Genomic DNA, 17,812 nt, shown 5'->3' with positions numbered 1-17,812 from the left:
ATTACTGTTAGTGACAGAGCTTAACTTTTAGTGGTTTATAAACTAATCAGACTCACACTTTCCCAAATGCTACCACGTTTCTTCCTGTAACGCATCACAAAGTATTAATACTCAGAAAGTAGCTTAACGTGGTATCCAGATAAAATTTAGACACAGAAATTTCTTACAAGATTGCCACATACAGTGGTACCTCGCAAGACGAATGCCTCGCGCAACGAAAAACTCGCAAGACGAAAGGGGTTCACAATTTTTTGTAGTGACTCGCAAGACTAATTTTTCTATGGCCGTGCTTCGCAAGACGGATTTTTTTGCAATTTCCCCCCATTCCTATGGGAAACCGCGCTTCGCAAGACGAAATTATCGCAATACGAAACGACTCGCGGAACTAATTAATTTAGTCTAGCGATGCATCACTGTAGTAAAAACAAGCAGACTGCACACCCTCACTGCACAAAATATTAATTTCAAAACACAGCAAAACAAATAAGGGAAAGAACGGTCTCAAGAAACTGGGAAAGTACTGTGGTGCGGCAGCCAATGAGGGCTGGGGGAGTTGGATGCAAATCTCCATCCATCCATAAAGCTCCACTGAGCGAATATGGGCCAGTTACTTTTTCTCAGACTAACAAACTTCACAGTGTTGCAAGAATAACATGGGAAATGGCAGAGTAGCAGGTATTCCAACCTGAGCTATTTAAATGAAAGGCAAATATGAATGTAATAAGGAGCTAAATAGATAAACAAAGATATATATCTATTATAGATCACTGCTATATACATTTTCAGCTTTGTATTCTTGTAATAAAAAGTGTGCCTAGACATTCCATTGTTGTACCCATAACCTAGGTTTAAAGTGCCATTTAGCTTTCCTATCTCAGTTTCTAACACTGATTATTTGTACCCCGCCCATCAGACTGAGTTGCCCCAGCCACTCTGGACGGCATATATATGGATACATAGCAGTATAGAATGTATGGAATGTATTCAACTGCATTTTTACTCATAGATTTGTTTAAATTAATGAAGAGAAGTTACATAGGCCCATCAATGTCAATGTGTTTACTATAACTTAGTTGAATACCACCCCATGTTCTTATTTAATAGTTCTTTTTTAAAAAAAAATCCATCATGATATTCTACAAAATAGGTTAAATAACCAAACTCATTACTATAGTTAAAATGTTTGTCTGCAAATTACAGCTAGCTACTTAGAGAAGCTGACAAAGTTTTAGAAGACTGGGTGAACTGTCCTCCATCTGATATCCTAAAGCAGAGCTTTCTAAACTGTGTGTAGCGACACATTAGTGTGTCAGGTGCAGTGTGTAGGTGTGTCACATGAATGCTCCCCACACGCTTCCTGGGGCTGGAAAGGGTTAGCTTTAACCTCCGGTTTGCTAGTAAAACTGAATTACTGTGTCACAAAATTATGCATGTGTCGCCAACTTGGAAAGCCATGTCCTAAAATATTGTATATAATCATGCATGCGCACACCACATCACACACTGTGTAACATGTGGCAAGAAGCAGACACATGCACTTCTTATGTCTTGCTTTCCCACCCCCTTTTTGAAAGCAGAGAGATTGTGACAACCAAGCATTGATACACACTCCATGGTCTGGTATGCAGAATAGATAGAAAAACAGTCTGCTTCCTTGCACCAACCAACCCTTAGAATATGTATTGAAACAAGAAATAAGATGTTTCAGAAATCATGCATTGCATTTTAAGTAGGGTTTTCAGTCAGAACAGCGTGAAGTACAAGCTTTGTGTATGCTGTTTACTCTGAACAAATTAATACACCTTTGAAGGTGGCTATCAATGTATTAGTATAGTTTACATTTAATATGTACAATAAAACTTTACAAATCCTGATTTGAACTCCATTCTACATCTGCGAAATGGGAACAACCATGACAGATGATATACAAGATGATAGAGAGAATTACAGTTGTACCTCAGAAGTTGAACAGAATCCATTCTGACTTCTGATTGGCTGCAGGAAGCTGCGTGGATGCTACTAGCCCAGAGATGGAAACAAGACAAAGTCCCTACCAGAGAAGAATGGCAAACCAAGCTGATGGACTATGCCGAAATGGCAAAGCTGACTGGAAAACTCAGGAACCAAGAGGACAAAAACTTTACAGTGGTACCTCGGTTTATGAACACAACTGGTTCCGGAAGTCTGTTCATAAACTGAAGCGTTCATAAACTGAAGCGAACTTTCCCATTGAAAGTAATGGAAAGTGGGTTAATCTGTTCCAGACGGTCCGCAGAGTACTTAAACTGAAGCATTCATAAACTGTAGCGAACTTTCCCATTGAAAGTAATGGAAAGTGGATTAATCCGTTCCAGACGGGTCCGCGGAGTACTCAACCTGAAGCGTACTTAACCCGAAGCATGGGTGGAATTGGTTCCCGAAGTCTGTTCATAAACTGAAGCGTTCATAAACTGAAGCGAACTTTCCCACTGAAAGTAATGGAAAGTGAATTAATCCGTTCCAGATAGGTCCACGGCGTTCGTAAACCGAGGTGTTCATAAACCGAGGTTCCACTGTACAAAAGAATGGGGGGGGATTTTAAGCAGATGGAAACACTGGCAGGATTTTGATTCCACTTGTAGTGTAATAATTACCATGGAAAATATGGATTGATAGAATAGAATACAGAAGAGGATGCAGTTTTAATGTTTAAAATGGGACTCCATGGGTGGGGGAAAGTCCTGAGATTCGGAGAAATCTCTATCTGGATATGCATCTGGATTTTTTTAAAAAAATATAATTTTGTATTGTAAAACCAAATAAAAATGATTTCATAAAAAAATTAAGCTTTCATGGTTTGGAAGAGTAGTGATAATTACAAGGAAATTTTTGTCTAGAATTAATTTATTTAGAATGTTGCCAATTAAGATATTGGAGACAGAGATAAAGGGTTGGCAAAGTATAATTAATAAATTTTTCAATGAGGATAAGAAAACAAGAATAAAAGAAGATGGTATAAAGCCCAGAAAACAGGTTGAATGGGTCTCTCCAACATAAAGTTACTGTATATTATATAGCAAATCAGTTAAGATATATCACAGATTGGATAACAGAACAAGGAGAATAAAAAAATTTCCTTCAGTAGCACCTTAAAGACCAACTAAGTTTTTATTTTGGTATGAGCTTTCGTGTGCATGCACACTTCTTCAGATTCTGAAGAAGTGTGCATGCACACGAAAGCTCATACCAAAATAAAAACTTAGTTGGTCTTTAAGGTGCTACTGAAGGAAATTTTTTTATTTTACTTCGATCCAGACCAACACGGCTACCTACCTGTAACCAGAACAAGGAGAGTTAGAATGGTTAGAGAGTGGTACACAGAAAGTGAGGGAGAAGCGAGTATATTTTTTATCAAACCAAATAGGCAATGGTGGCAGAATATTGAAAATCCCTTATTAAGAAAAATCATTGGGATATAGGTAAAATATAAAGGAAAAGTGATACCAGCAAATTCCCCACTAACTCTGGTGGTGATGATAGAAGACTTCCCAGGAAATGTCAAAAAAGGAAATTAAAAAAGAAGCGAAAGAGAAAACTTAAAATAAAAGAATGGGTGGAGAAAATGAGAAGGAAAGAACAATTAAGAGAAGCTCTAACAGAAAGTAAAATAACTTGGTTTAACTGTATACAACTGGAGCAATGGACAAGGAAGTGGTTAAGGGAAAACAAGAACTGCAAAGAATATACAAAATTGGGGGGGGGAGATTATAAAAGGGGGAGATAAAGAAGAAATATAGTTATAAACCAGTGAAATTTATTTTAAAAAATAAGTAGAAATGGAGGATCAGCAAGATTAAAAAAGGTGTGGGAAAAGGAGACAACAGGGCAATTAGTCAAAGCTGGGGGAAAATATTGAAGAAACACACTTTGAAAATGTTGTCTATAAGGATAAAAGAAAATTATTATAACTTAGTTTGGAGATGGTATTTAAGACCAGTCAGATGAAATCAAATAAACAAGGACTATTTGGTGTTATGTTGGAGGGGATGCCAGGAAACCAGGACTTATATGGTGGGGATGTAAATATTTACAAATTTTGGGGCAAAGGATGTTTAAAGAGATAACAAAAATCACCGGGTTAAAGCTGACCGAAAGTCCAGAGATAACATTATCACCAATTTACGATGGGGTGGAAGGTTCACAGGCTATGAAGGACTTGCTCACGACTTTATTGACAGCTGCACAAGTTATTATAGCTAGGAAGTGGAAGGGGCAAGGTGACTATAAAATGGAAGAATGGTATAGAGAGGTATGGGGTATAAATATTAACGATATATTAACATGTGCCATTAAAGTAAGACGGGGGATATGCAGGAGAAATGATTTTGAGGAGATATGGAAGGTGTTTGTAGAATCTGTACTGTTAAAATGGAAAGGGATCAAACCATCACAAGAGGTGTTAACATTTAGGGAGGTTGGATAGTTACAATGGAATGGTCTCGGCAGTGGGGTGCACATATTTATTCTTCTTATTATTACTTTGTCAAAATAAAATTATAAAATTGGGGGGGGGGGGGAGTTTGTCATCAACATGAAATGTTTGGAAAGCTCTGGTGTAGGTGTTTTCTCCTTAGCCTTTCCTTCTCCCATATACATTATGGTGCTTAGGTCTAAGATTGTTGTTGTTTAGTCGTTTAGTCGTGTCTGACTCTTTGTGACCCTATGGACCACGACTGACCCCATGGACCTGGTTCTTAGGTCTAAGAACCAGGCCTTTAAATCCAGGAGGAGGCCACAGCAATCACCTCCCTCTCTGCTGTCCTGTTCCTCCCAAGTACCCTTTGGATCAGAGGCATGAAAAGAATGGCATACAACCATACGGCAATTCTGACATCAGGGCATCCATGCCCAAGCCCCCTTGGGTCCTGAGGGGAGAAAAGAACATGCTCAGCTTCCTGATGACTTACAAACAGATTCACCACAGGCATTCAGAACATGTCTGATCTGTAGAAACACCTGTTGATGTAGACTCCATTCTGCTTGCACATTGGAGGCAGTGGAGATGTGGTGGGCTGGCAGGGATTCTAAATGCTTCTGTCTAAACCAGAGAAGAGAGTGATACCTGGACCCGTGTCTATTTATCTCTGGTGCCTTGGTGGTCATATTGCCCATGAGCACATGGACACCTGTGGATTACCAGAGGTAAGAAATGGAGAAGGACCAACCTTACTGCTTGCAGCTCCAGATAGTTTATCAGACTTTCTGCCTCTTCCAGGGCCCAAAGTTTAATGGATTTTCCCCCAAATGATTTTCATTGCCCATATATATGTGCCCCTTAGTCTGAGAGCCACACATCCACAGCGATCTGCAGCACCTCCTGGAAGGAGACTTCCCTGTAGAGAGCTGCAGAGAGCCACCAGAGTAGAGAATACCTCACCCTTTTGCTCATTTGCACTTTTAGCATAGTGTGGTGTAAAATCTCTTATTGATAAGGGAGGAAGGCCCACTGGAGCAGACTTGAATGGAACCGCACCCATGGGATGGACCCTATGGAAGCAATTACTGCTCCCTGGGCTAGATGAAAGATGTCTGGCCTTTGTGAAACAAGAACTACTCCTACCACGTTATGCAGTATGGAGATGTGCTTCCTTGGCAGACTCACCACGCCATCTGGGTGCTGATCACTGCTGCTAGATGTGTCATCTCCTGTAAAGGTACTAGCTAACTCCTTTCCATATTTATCTGGAAATCATGCTGGCAATCCTGTGTTGTTGTGACATCTGATGGTGGGCATGTGGGAGAGAGTCTGAGCACACAAGAATGCCAACCAGGTAAAGGAACATGTGGACACCCTACCTTCTCAAATGTAGTACCACGGCCACCTATACCTTTGTAAACACGCTTGGAGCAATGGTTAAACCAAATGAGAGCGCTGTATTAGTAGCATCTACTCCAGTAGGCAGAGCACACCTTTTGGCAATGCAGTGGGTGAATCTGTATATATAGCTAGACTTCTGCCAAGTCCTGGAAGTACAGTCAATGAAGTCCCCAGACTCAGTGCTCTCCAGTAATGTCTGGAGAGTCTCCATCCAGAACTTTCTTATCAACAATCAAATGACCCACTTCAAATTCAATATGGTACTCTGGTTCCCCTATTGGGAATAGTGAATAGAATCTGAGAATATGGCACAACTTCTGTTGCCTTGATGTCCTGAAGATGCTTGATGACCTGTAGCATCAATTGATGTTTTTGACACTTGCAGGCCCTGGAGCGAGAAGCAGAGTGGAGAAGTATCCATCTGATGATGCTCAGAATCCATTGCTCCATGGTGGAAACCAACCACTGGTATGGGTGTCTGGTCATGCCCATTGCTGTTACTATTGTTGCCCTCCCTGCCCCACTGCCAGCCTGCCTGGCTGACCAGCTTTGGAGAAGGTAGTCTAGCTCTACCACTGTTGTCATGCAGCAAAGCCCTGTCCACCCCAGGAGGGCCTAGAACCTCTGCCATCCCTGGGAGCGTAGCAAATCTTAACAGAAGGAGGAAAGGGTGCCCTTGCTTCCCCTCCAATCATCTCTTTTTTTAAAAAAAATATATTTTTATTAATTTTCCAATTAAAACCAATTATATCACATTCATTATTTCAAATTATACACATATATATATCAATCAAACCGAATGTTATGCCAAATCGTCTAGAAAATTTTTTATTTGGGTTCCCATGCTTCAAGAAATTGGGGATTCCTTGCAACCGTCCACTGCCGTCTTTTTTCTAAAGTTCAAATCGTCCTCCAAGTTCATAATAATCCAGATCTTCCCCTTACAGTCACATAGATGTTTTCCACTTTCAACCGATTGTTTCCCAGCTGCTGAGATAAATATCAAACAAGGTTTCACAAATGTTCTTTCTCCTGTGTGGGTTAATCAGTCCAGCCTCCCCATAAATCTTCTTAGTCTGGAGCTCCCTGTTGCGTCGAAGCAGCGCCATCTTAAAAAGCTCAAATCACTTTCGTTTTCTCTCATAGCCATGAAGATTAACGATCTTTATGAAATTTACAGCTTTTCCAGGCAGAAGACCCAAACATCAAACCATAAACTCTTGGTAAATTAATGGATCTCCTTGCCCTATAGCTGAACTTAGCTTCAGGTCGCTGCTCCAATTCAAAGTGCGTCACAGCTCATAAATCCTCCGAACGCGTCCAGGACTCCTTCCGTCCGACTAGGGGGGGGGGGCTTTTCTCATCGGCAACTCCACATCTTTAAAAAATATGCTCAGTAACAACAGTTTATAAAGTTCAACTCACACAGTCTTTTGCTTCTCTTTCACTCCAAACAAGCCAGAACATCGCGTCTGGGAAGGTACGAAGTAACTCATATGAAGAAAAATAAAAAAAGACTCGCTTCCCTTATCGCTCCGTCCCCATCAATCCTTCTTCCAGATGATATACAGCCTTTGACTCCTCTCCCTCAGCAGCATAAATTTCTCAGCAGTAAACAGCGCTTCTTCCCCTCCTTCTGAAGTATGTCCATAGATTTAAGCCTAATTATCTTCTTTAACCATGGAAATCCCCGCCATGCAGATTAGCGTCCGGGAGTCCTGGCCCTCGTAAGTGCTTTTCAGCCCAAGCTCCCCCCACTCCATAAACAGTCGGAGTGGGTCTGGGGGCATCGCGGGCCAGCGGCCCCTCTCCGTAACCCCCGGAGAGGGTAGGGGGTTGCCATTTACTCCCCTAGCAACCGCCAAGTTCCTCACGAAGGTCAGAGGGATGGAAAACAGGTCCGCCATTCCTGCCGGCGGAAACCGGAACCCCCTCCAATCATCTCTTTGGTCCCTGGAGCAATGCTTTCCTCTTGTGACTAGCTTACACCAAGACATAATCAAGCCCATCCCCAAAATGTTTGCCCTCATTTAAGGGGTCACTGGAAAACTCTTGACCTTTACCTTTGCTTTCCAATTATTTAGTCATAGCTGCCTGTACACAGCTACATCCATGATTATGGCCTTGACAGAGAACTGTTGTGTATCCACTGAAGTATCAGCCACCGAAGCAGAGGTCATGGCACGTTTGCACAGCCCCTGCTGTAAGTGGGTGCAGACAAACCCAGATCCCGAACACTGAAAACCCGGAAGTAAATGCTCCGGTTTTCAAACGTTTCTCAGAAGCCAAACGTCCGACGCAGCTTCCACTTGAATGCAGGAAGCTCCTGCAGCCAATCGGAAGCAACGTTTAAGTTGTTGAACATTTCGGAAGCCGAACGGGCTTCCGGAACAGATTATGTTCAACAACCAAGGTTTGACTGTATCCACATATAGAAATTCCCAGGGTTTTTTCCAGTGGGAACTCACAGGAACTCAATTCCAGCATCTCTGTTGGGTGCCATTGCCATTCTAAAAGAACGAGGGAGGTGCTCATGGCGAGTTCCAGCACCTCTTTTTCTAGAAAAACAGCACTGGAAATTCCTGGAAATAACACTGGAAATTCCAATATGAGAGCCTGTGCACAGGGGAAGGAAGAGCTGTTTAGGTTCATGTCTGAAAGAGGTGTGTGGTCAGCCTCACTCTCAAAGCCAAAACTGTTTGCCCAAGATGTGAAACCAAGCGGAACTCTGCCACTGGAGGGGGGGAGGGAAAATAGAAGGTAGCAGAAGAGGGCGCCCCGTCCCCCCCGCCTCCTCCCAAGATGGTGGCCAAGGTAAGAAAAACACGGGGTCTAATCTGAGCAGTAGAATGTTTTGGGATCTGGTAGGCTCTGCCGTGTGTGTTCTGCTCCAGAATCAGCCTTCCCTTCAGGGTGTTCCATTAAGTTTCAGTTAAGAGGAACCAACTTCCTCTTCTTGTTTCTTGTTTCTTTAGTATCTCTCATTATGTTATTTTGTTAGTTCTCTTTATTATTAAAGCTTAATTTACACTTAAGTAAGCCACTAATTTTTCTCAAAGAAAAACATACTTCTGCTGAGGAAAGGTGTCGAATGTCCTAAACTGGGTAAGTGAGGGGATATTTTCCCAGTTTGCTAGGAGGATTGATTTTGTTCATCACCTCCCAGCTCCACAACATCCACAGGGCTGCAGTCTGAGGGGTCACATACACCTGGATGCCCAGCAAGGGTCCACAACCTGTACTGCTGTCTACAGCAAGCGGCACTTGCCAAGCCACTGGCATGAAGGCCCTGGCTGAGACATCTAAGCAGCTCTGGGACAAGGCCTTTTTTCTTCTGGGACCACTGGGAGCAGGGATGCCAACTTGAATAAAATGAGGGGGGAGGTAAGCATCGCCCTGCATAATGGATCACATGATGCGGCGCACGCAGCCACACACACCATTTGAATGGTAACACCCATCAACTTGGGGGGCAGCCCCCCAATATTTTATTGGGGGGAACGAAGACCCCTCAGCCCCTAGGACTTGGCTCCTATGCGAGGGGAGGGATACCATGGCCAGACTGCCTCTGCCAAGTTTCCTGCTTACCAAAGCAAGGTGTTGAGTTGCCAGAGCCGCCACTGAGGTGCACCTGGGCAGACTCTCAGCCCCACCCACCTCACAGAGTGTCTGTTGTGGGGGAGGAAGGGAAAGGAGAATGTTAGCCGCTTTAAGACTCCTTCGGGTAGTGATAAAGCGGGATATCAAATCCAAACTCTTCTTCTTCTATTATTATTATTATTATTATTATTATTATTGATAATAATAATAATTTATTATTTATTATTATTATTTATACCCCACCCATCTGGCTGGGTTTCCCCAGCCAATCTGGGCGGCTCCCAACTGAATTAAAAGCACAATACAACATCAAACATTAAAAACTTCCCTAAACAGGGCTGCCTTCAGATGTCTTAGAAGTCAGATAGTTGTTTATTTCCTTGACAGCTGCCCTGGACACAGAATTGACCTGCGCCTCCATGGACAGCTGTGAGTCCAAAATGACTCCCAGGCTGCGCACCTGGTCCTTCAGGGGCACAGTTACCCCATTCAGGACCAGAGAGTCCTCCACACCTGCCTGCCCCGTCCCCACAAAACAGTACTTCTGTCTTGTCAGGATTCAACCTCAATCTGTTAGCTGCCATCCATCCTCCAACCGCCTCCAGGCACTCACACAGGACCTTCACCGCCTGCACTGGTTCTGATTTTAAAGAGAGGTAGAGCCCAAACCCCCTGATGGTCTCTCCCAGCGGCTTCATGTAGATGTTAAAAAGCATGGGGGAGAGGATGGAACCCTGAGGCACCCCACAAGTGAGAGCCCAGGGGTCTGAACACTCATCCCCCAACCCCACTTTCTGGACACTTTCAGGAAGGAGTGGAACCACTGTATAACAGTGCCCCCAGCTCCCAGCCCCTCTAGACAGTCCAGAAGGATGTCATGGTCGATGGTATCAAACTGCGGAGAGGTCTCCTGACCCACTCAGATGATCTCTTCTCAATTTACTTCTTCCTGTCCAGTGGAGCAAGTGGGAATGGACAACCATACATGGATCCCCTTCTCCATCTGCAGGAAAACTGCAAGGTGCAAGGCTACAGAGATTCACGTTAAGAGTAAACCCACTGAGCATAGTGGGACTTCTGGGTAAAGTGCATAGGGCTGCTATTAATTATAGTATAAACAAACATTACGTATAGTGAAAATGCATTAATCTAATAGAGTCAAGCAAACATGACCTCAAAAACAGTATTATTTTACAACATGCAACCCATTGCTATGAACATTTACTCACAAATGAGCCTTGTGGAATGCATTAATACTTGCTACCAAGAAAGCGCATATTGCATTGCCATTTTTGGATTCTCTTCTTTCTACTGGTCCTGTTATTCTATTTTTGAGAGCCATTTGCAATGCAGAAATTAAGCAGGCGAAGCTCTTCACAGCATGGCTACTGGTACTCATAGGAGAAGAACTAGTAAAAAAGCTGGTACTTCTGCTGCCAGCCATGTAGTCTAGAAAGATACCAGAGGTCCTAAAATTGCAGGGACAAGTATGATTACCACCTTTTCTCTACACAAAACTACTGTACCTTTAACTGCTACAGCAGAGGCAACAAGTGTATCCTTCCTAAGAATGAAGATTCAACAAAATTTGAGAGGCTGCTCCAGGCATTGAAATGCATTCACTAAATTTTAACAGCCACAATTCTGTTGCCAAACCCCATTTCAGGGCATGCAAACTTGTCAGACCCAAAGCCAATTAATTTAAGACCAACAGAGTGTACAAGCCAACAAAACAAAAACACATACAAAAAAACAAAGCTACAAAATGTCATTTCAGGACAACCAAAGACCTCCCCTCTCACATCCAAAGCATTCAGAGTAAGGAAGGAAAGGGGAGAGGAGATTAAAACTATCTTGTTGCTGCTGGTCTGGTTCTGAGAGCTCTCAGGGTTGCTACTACTGCTTTCATGGGAGTCACAGTGCTTGAAGTCAGTGTTAGAAACTGAGATACAAAAGCTAGGAGCTAAATGGCACCTTAAACCTGGGCACAACAATGGAATGTCTACAAGAATACTAAGCTGAAAATGAATGAACTGCAACTAAAATATTATGTTCATTTTTCACATGGTCTAGTCCTTCCCCTGCCCACCCCCCTAATTTCTTAAGTGGGTTTCTTCTCCAGACTTCAGAGAGTAGCTGGAAGTGGGGAAGCAGAAAAAGGTCCTCCTTTCCTTCCATTCTGCAGTTTTAATTTGAAATATTAGGTGCAGTACTGCGCCCAGAGCTCAGAAAGTGCTCGTGCTAATGAAATTCCCTGTCACAAAATGTGCCTAGAACAATGGGAGTTTCGAACACTACTTGAAATTAAATGGTTGTGGATGTTAATCACAGACACAATTTATACCAAAAACTTTTTCCTCCTGATTAATGTAAATATCTGTGCCCTGATTGGCTAAGTGGCACTAATCACAAGGAAGTAAGTCTATTTGGAAGACTGGCAAGTCTTGTTGCCATCCTGAACACTATTTTTCAATGGGAATTGCTTGATGAAACCTATTTTTCTGGAGCACCGCCAGGCCCAGGCCACACCAATGCAGACTCCTGCAAGGCAGAGAGCAGAAAGTGAATGATTTTAACATGAGTGGCAGAACAAGTGGGAACAGGCTTCGGGGTGGGGGCTTCCACTGGCAGTTCACTGCCCCTTATATCCTTATCCATACCTGCTTGGTGGGAGGGGGAAACAAGGGGGCTGAGTTTGTAGCCAGGTGGGAAATGAGTGGATTGAGAGCTAATTGAATAGGAGTTTATTCTTTGTTTGGAAGAACTGGGCACCGTATTTTTTGCTCCATAGGACGCACCTAGTTTTTAGAGGAGGAAAACAAGGGAAAAAATATTTTCTTGAATTGTCCTAGGCATAGCAGCCAACTCCTAGAGGCCTATATATAGGACTTTTTATTTAAAATGGATTTTTAAAATCTAAATTGGATTTTTAAAATAAAATGCTTTTGGAGGGAAAAATAATTCTAAAGATAGTTTTCTGTTTAAGTTACATTATAGTCCAAGGGCTATTCATCAGGAAAGAAGGAATTGTTTTAAGTTTTTCATGTGTGCTGAAACTCAGTCTAAGGGTTTTTTTTAAAAAAAAAAAAAAAGAATGTTTAACTGCATCAGTTAACAAACATGGATACATATGCTATAATGTTATTGTTTTAGTTAAATAAATTGTTTAAATGTTATTAAGGAAATGATTATTTTTCTCCTTCCAATAAAGTTGTCCAAATAAAAACAGTTAACTTATTAAAACTCACAATAATTTCATAATTACCTTTCTATGTATTTCTAATAGTATAACCAAATCAGTAATTTTTTATATAACTGTAAAAACTACTCTGAAAATTTATTATTCCAAAAATGAAACCATCTGTTGTAAATATTAAGATTATACCAGCAGGAATGTCTTTCTGTTTAAAAAACAAACCTGATTTAAATCAAGTCTTACTGACAATTGTGATTGTCAATTATTAACTCTGGCTCCTAAATTTTGGAGATGGCTCTTAGATTTGAACAAGATTTGTCCAGGCCATTCTACTGAACTTAAGAGGATTTAAGACATTCTCTCTCTTTTTACTTTCAAAAATGATATGCCATGCAGTTAGTTGTTCAAACTTTTAAACTGAACTTTATGCAAATTCATGCTGTAATATTCTGCATTCCACCTCAGTTTGCTGCTTCAGGGAGCAATGTACAGTTTGGAGTGTGAATGGAAGTGAATGTACTGTATAATTGAAAACTACCAATTATGTTCAAAACTAATGTTACAAAACAACTAATATCATGTTTTAGCAGCCCATAAAATTTTAATGCATTTTCTTTTCAAAAACCAAGAAAAGTCAATAACAAAAAGCTAAACCTGCCAGTTTACAATCAGAGTTAAGGCTCTCACATTAGATGAAACTCCACAATGCCTAAAAATCAGAAGACAAGCCTAGTGCCTTCATATACATGCCCCATGATCAGCAATGATGTTGTGTAATGTCACAAACTGTGCTTGCTTCCAATTTACTTTCCCCATATTAATACCCTTCTTTGGTCTTTCAGGGTGAAATCCAGATGAAGAAACAGTAAATATGTCCTATGCTGTCTTCTTCCTGTTACTTCATGAAGTATCCAAGCCTTACTACACTGCTAGAAAAATCATTCTTGGGTTGACTAATGCCTGTCTTGTTTCCATCAGGAGCTGACAGGATGGGTTTAATAGTGGGAAATGTGGACTCTTCTCAGAATCAGTAGCGGCAAAACCGGCACTGCTGCTAATGACTTGCGGAGTATGGTGTGTATAGCCGTGCTTCCTAGCTGCAACAGATAGTTGTGTCAGTAATGAAAAGTGTCAAAGCAAATCTGGAAAATGGTCCACCTGCTTCATAGATTTTAAAGAGACAATAAGAAAAAGTGCATATTGACAGCGTGGAGAGGTGAGCATACTGATTTTGAGCAAGAACAGGTTACTTATTTCTTTATGTTTCAGTGCATTTGTGCAATGCCTCTTCTCTAAAAGTTGCTCACAGGACCTTACAAAAAATATCAGGTTAGACAACCGAGTTCACAAATCTTTTTTCATACATCTTTTCTGTTGCAAAGTGGTGCTGGAAGTACAATCTGAGGAAAAGAAGATGCACGCTGGAAAATAATTCTTGACCCCTTCTTCTCTGCTGCAACACCAGACCACCCAGTCCATTTCATCCCCACTAAATATCTCAGGTTCCAAAGCAACCCCAGGTATTTTACAGCATATCTACAGCTAGAGATATCAGCATGGTGATGAATGAACATTTTTCTCGTTCATCTTGCAGTTCCAAATCCAGAAAAAGAAACCTAAACTCTTGTGTCCTTAATGCTTACAGTAATGACACACAGAAGCCTACTCTGGAGTAAGACAGCATGTGAACTGTGCAAGTTACTAAAAAAGTGCCCTCACCATCCTGCCAGCTCCTGATGTAAGAAACAAAGAGGCATAGGTCAACCCTATGTCTGCCCTTTGCTTGCCCTGTGCCTAGAAAGCACAGTTCCAAGGTTTTATGCTTGTCCCATGCTTTCTACACACAGGTCTAAGCAGCTTTTTGTTTGCCCTACCACTTTCCCCAGGAAAACCCACTCTTTAACAATGAATCAGAGCAAATGTCAATCCACAACAAAAAAAATCCTACAGCCCTTTGCTCCCATTCAGTGATAGACTGGGTTTTCAAGGGGGGGAGAGAGAGAGTGTGTGTGTAAGTGTGGATGAGCCCTAGGGCTCAAAAGCTTCATAAGGGAATACACAACCAGGACAATATGGGACATTGTTGTTTCTCCCAGGCATTCCATCCTGCCCATCTGTATTTGAGCCTGAAAGATCAAGGTAAAGCATGATTGCATTGAGAACAAGTTGTAAGCAAGCACAACCTGTGATGCTGCACAGCAAGAACAGATAGTTTTAACCCAAAGGGGGAGGCAGAGAATCATTAAATACATATGACTGGTATAAGGAAGATTCTTATGCATATCTCATGTCAGATCAGTGGCCCATCTTGCCCGATACTGTCTAGTTCAACTGGCAGTGGCTGTTTAGAGCCCTGTTTCCAATTAAAAAGGATCTCGGATGATGCCAGGAATTGAGCATGAAACCTTATGCAAGCAAAGCTCCATTAATGAACTATACCCAAGATACAGGAGATGAGGAGAATATAATTGTAGAGCGGGAAGGGGCACCAGGGTCATCTAGTCAACCCTGATATGCAGTAATCCAGGCATCCCCAAACTTCGGCCCTCCAGATGTGTTGGACTACAATTCCCATCATCCCTGACCACTGGTCCTGTTAGCTAGGGATCATGGGAGTTGTAGGCCAAAACATCTGGAGGGCCGCAGTTTGGGGATGCCTGCAGTAATCTCAACTAAAGCACCTGTGGGAGATGGTCATCCAACCTCTGCTTAAAAACCTCCAAGGAAGGAAGAGATGGGAAAGATGCTAGAATCAGTAAACAAGCCTCATATGTAAAAGTTAAAAGCACTTTCCCAACAACTACTCTAGTCTTCTGGCTGCTACAGTATTTCCTTTTCACAATCGCCCTGCGAGACAAGACTCGGGGCTTAAAAGGAAAAGATTGGGCAAGGAAACCCACAGCTCGCTCTCTGCACAAGCTCACAGACACACGCACGTACTTCAGATGTCCAAAGCGGGTCCCTGGCAGCCCTTTTCGGCACCGCCATGACCCTCTTCGCCGCTAGAGTTGAGCACGGTCTGACCCAAGAACACCTTGGGACCGTTCGCTCTCCTGTCGGAGATGCGAGGCTGGCCGGCCGGCCGGCTGTCTAGTCACGAGCAGCCTTTCCCCTCCCCTCTCCTCCGCGGCCTCTGCCGGGAGGTAGGGAGGGAGGGAGGGCGGACGCCGCCCAGCCTCGCCCCGATGGGCGTCTCCGCGCCGCAGCCGCCGCATCTCTCCCGTCCGTCCCCCGTTATAGACTCGCCCTCGGGCGCCTCGCTTACCTCGGAGGACGGAGCGGCGAGGGAGGGAGGGAGGCGGCGCTGGGGAGGCGGGCGCGGCTCCTGGACCACTCGCCGCCGACGCCGCCTCAGTCGCCAACAGATAGCTCTCGTTGATGATCAATGAGGAGGCTCTTCCCAGCCCCTCAGCGGCCGAAAGGGCGGCTCCCTCCCCTCCACGCCGAGGGGGAGCGCGCCATGGGCGAGACGGGGGGCAAGGCCGGCGCAGGTGTCGATCAAGGAACCCAAGGCCCGCCCTCCACTCTCCGACGGGGACGGCGGATGGCGAAAGCGCCCCCCCTCCACCTCCGCGAGATCCTTGCCAGCCACAGCCCAACGTGGGGGCATCGGAGACGGTGGCTCAAAAGCGCCCGCCAAGACAGCAGGCGGGGCTCTGATTGGCGCTCGGAGGCGTCAGTCAAAACACACACACACACACACACACACCCCTGGACGTTCCATTCACCCCCCCCCCCGCATGCCTCTTCCCCCCCCCCGCACGCGGCCCGCGAAATCAGGGGAAGGAAAAACGCGCCTTTCGAACGCAGCACGCGAATGCTGCTCATCTCTTTAAAACGGGGGGAGGGGGGCGCATCGCATCACTGCCGCCCGACCTGAAGAACACAACTGCTGCAGGGAATAATAATAACAACAACCCTCCTCATCCATACACCCCCCATGCGTGCCGGGCGAGCGGCCGCGGGAGAACCACTGCCCCCACCGCAGCCCGGGAGGGAGGGAGGATCTGCTGGGAAGTCGCGCCGCTTACACTGACCTGCGTGCGAAGACAGGAGGCTAAGAAGCTGGGAGGGGGGGCTGAGTGTGGGGCGGAGGGGCGAAGACGACGACGGACCCTCACGGAAGGCGGCGGCGGCGGCGGCGGGGAGGAGGGAGGGACACACACCAGACGGGCCCTTTGGCGCTGGCACAGCGGTGCGCGCGCCGCCAACGGAATCAGCCCGTGACGGCACCCGCCATCTTGGAGTTTTCGGATGGAAAATCACGTGGTAAAAAATCCGCTTTTTATATATATATTTATATATATATATATATTGCTTCCCTAAACCAATCAGGCAGCGGCGCTATTAATAGCACCGTTTCCCTTTTTCTTCCTCACCCCCCTCCCTTTGAAAAAACAAAAAAAAATCCCCGCCCCCCTCCGCACCGGAAGTGGAGTGGAGGCGAGCTTGGCAAGCGCGGGGCTGCGCCGGGTTGGTCTCTGAGGGAGCGGGAGGCGCGTCCCCGAAGACGCCCAAGAGGGGTCTCCTCCGCATCTCTGCGGGCGGGGATCCTTTCCGGCACACGCGCGCGCAGACGGTGGGGGGCGACTGGCAGCCCCAGGCCTCCCCCCCCCCCGGGGAATGCATGCCCCTCGATCTCTCTCACAAACGCATCGAGCCAGTCGAAACTGCCGCCCTCCCCCCTCGACCCCCCGCTGGCCCATGTCTAGGCCGGCGCACCCGCTAGGCCAGGTGAGGTGGCCTCCTTTCCCAGCCGCCTGCCTGCCTCCCACCTAGGACTCCACCCAAACGCCCTGGATCTCACCCATGGCCCAAACTAACTCATAGCTCTGGTACAAAAATATCAAGTACCGTATATATTGTGAGGACAGAGACCTACATTTGTTTCCTACTCAGCAAATGCATTGATGAGGCTATATAAATTATTATTCTTAGGTATCACTGGAGATGGATCCCCATCTGGGTTTTCCGCCTTAGGTACAAAATGCCTTAGGACAAGCCCAGACAGAATTAGACTTCAACCCCTCTGTCACTTCAGCTCAGGAGTAAGTGACAGCATGCTGGACCGTACAGTGGTACCTCGGTTTACGAAATTAATCTGTTCCGGAAGTCTGTTCTTAAACCGAAACCGTTCTTAAACCGAGGTGCGCTTTCCC

General features: G+C 44.6%; 1 protein-coding gene across 7 annotated transcripts in view; it reads right to left on the bottom strand.

Annotated features, from left to right (window-relative positions):
* Nucleotides 1–17,102, bottom strand: part of HDAC4 (histone deacetylase 4) — a 124,595-nt gene extending 107,493 nt beyond the window's left edge. For 2 of the 7 annotated variants that reach the window (XM_088675415.1, XM_035140321.3), the window contains exon 1: nt 16,691–17,102. The gene's annotated coding sequence lies outside the window, so the exon portion shown is untranslated. Of the gene's footprint in view, nt 1–15,593; nt 15,706–15,918; nt 16,300–16,690 lie in introns of those variants that run through there. The other 5 variants (XM_088675417.1, XM_088675426.1, XM_088675421.1 and 2 more) reach the window with 5 other exon arrangements.
* Nucleotides 17,103–17,812: the final 710 nt, after the last annotated feature.

Source organism: Zootoca vivipara, chromosome 1 (assembly GCF_965207765.1).
Source record: "Zootoca vivipara chromosome 1, rZooViv2.hap1.1, whole genome shotgun sequence".
NCBI classification, from domain to species: domain Eukaryota; kingdom Metazoa; phylum Chordata; class Lepidosauria; order Squamata; family Lacertidae; genus Zootoca; species Zootoca vivipara.
This window is presented reverse-complemented; position numbering and strand designations above follow the sequence as displayed.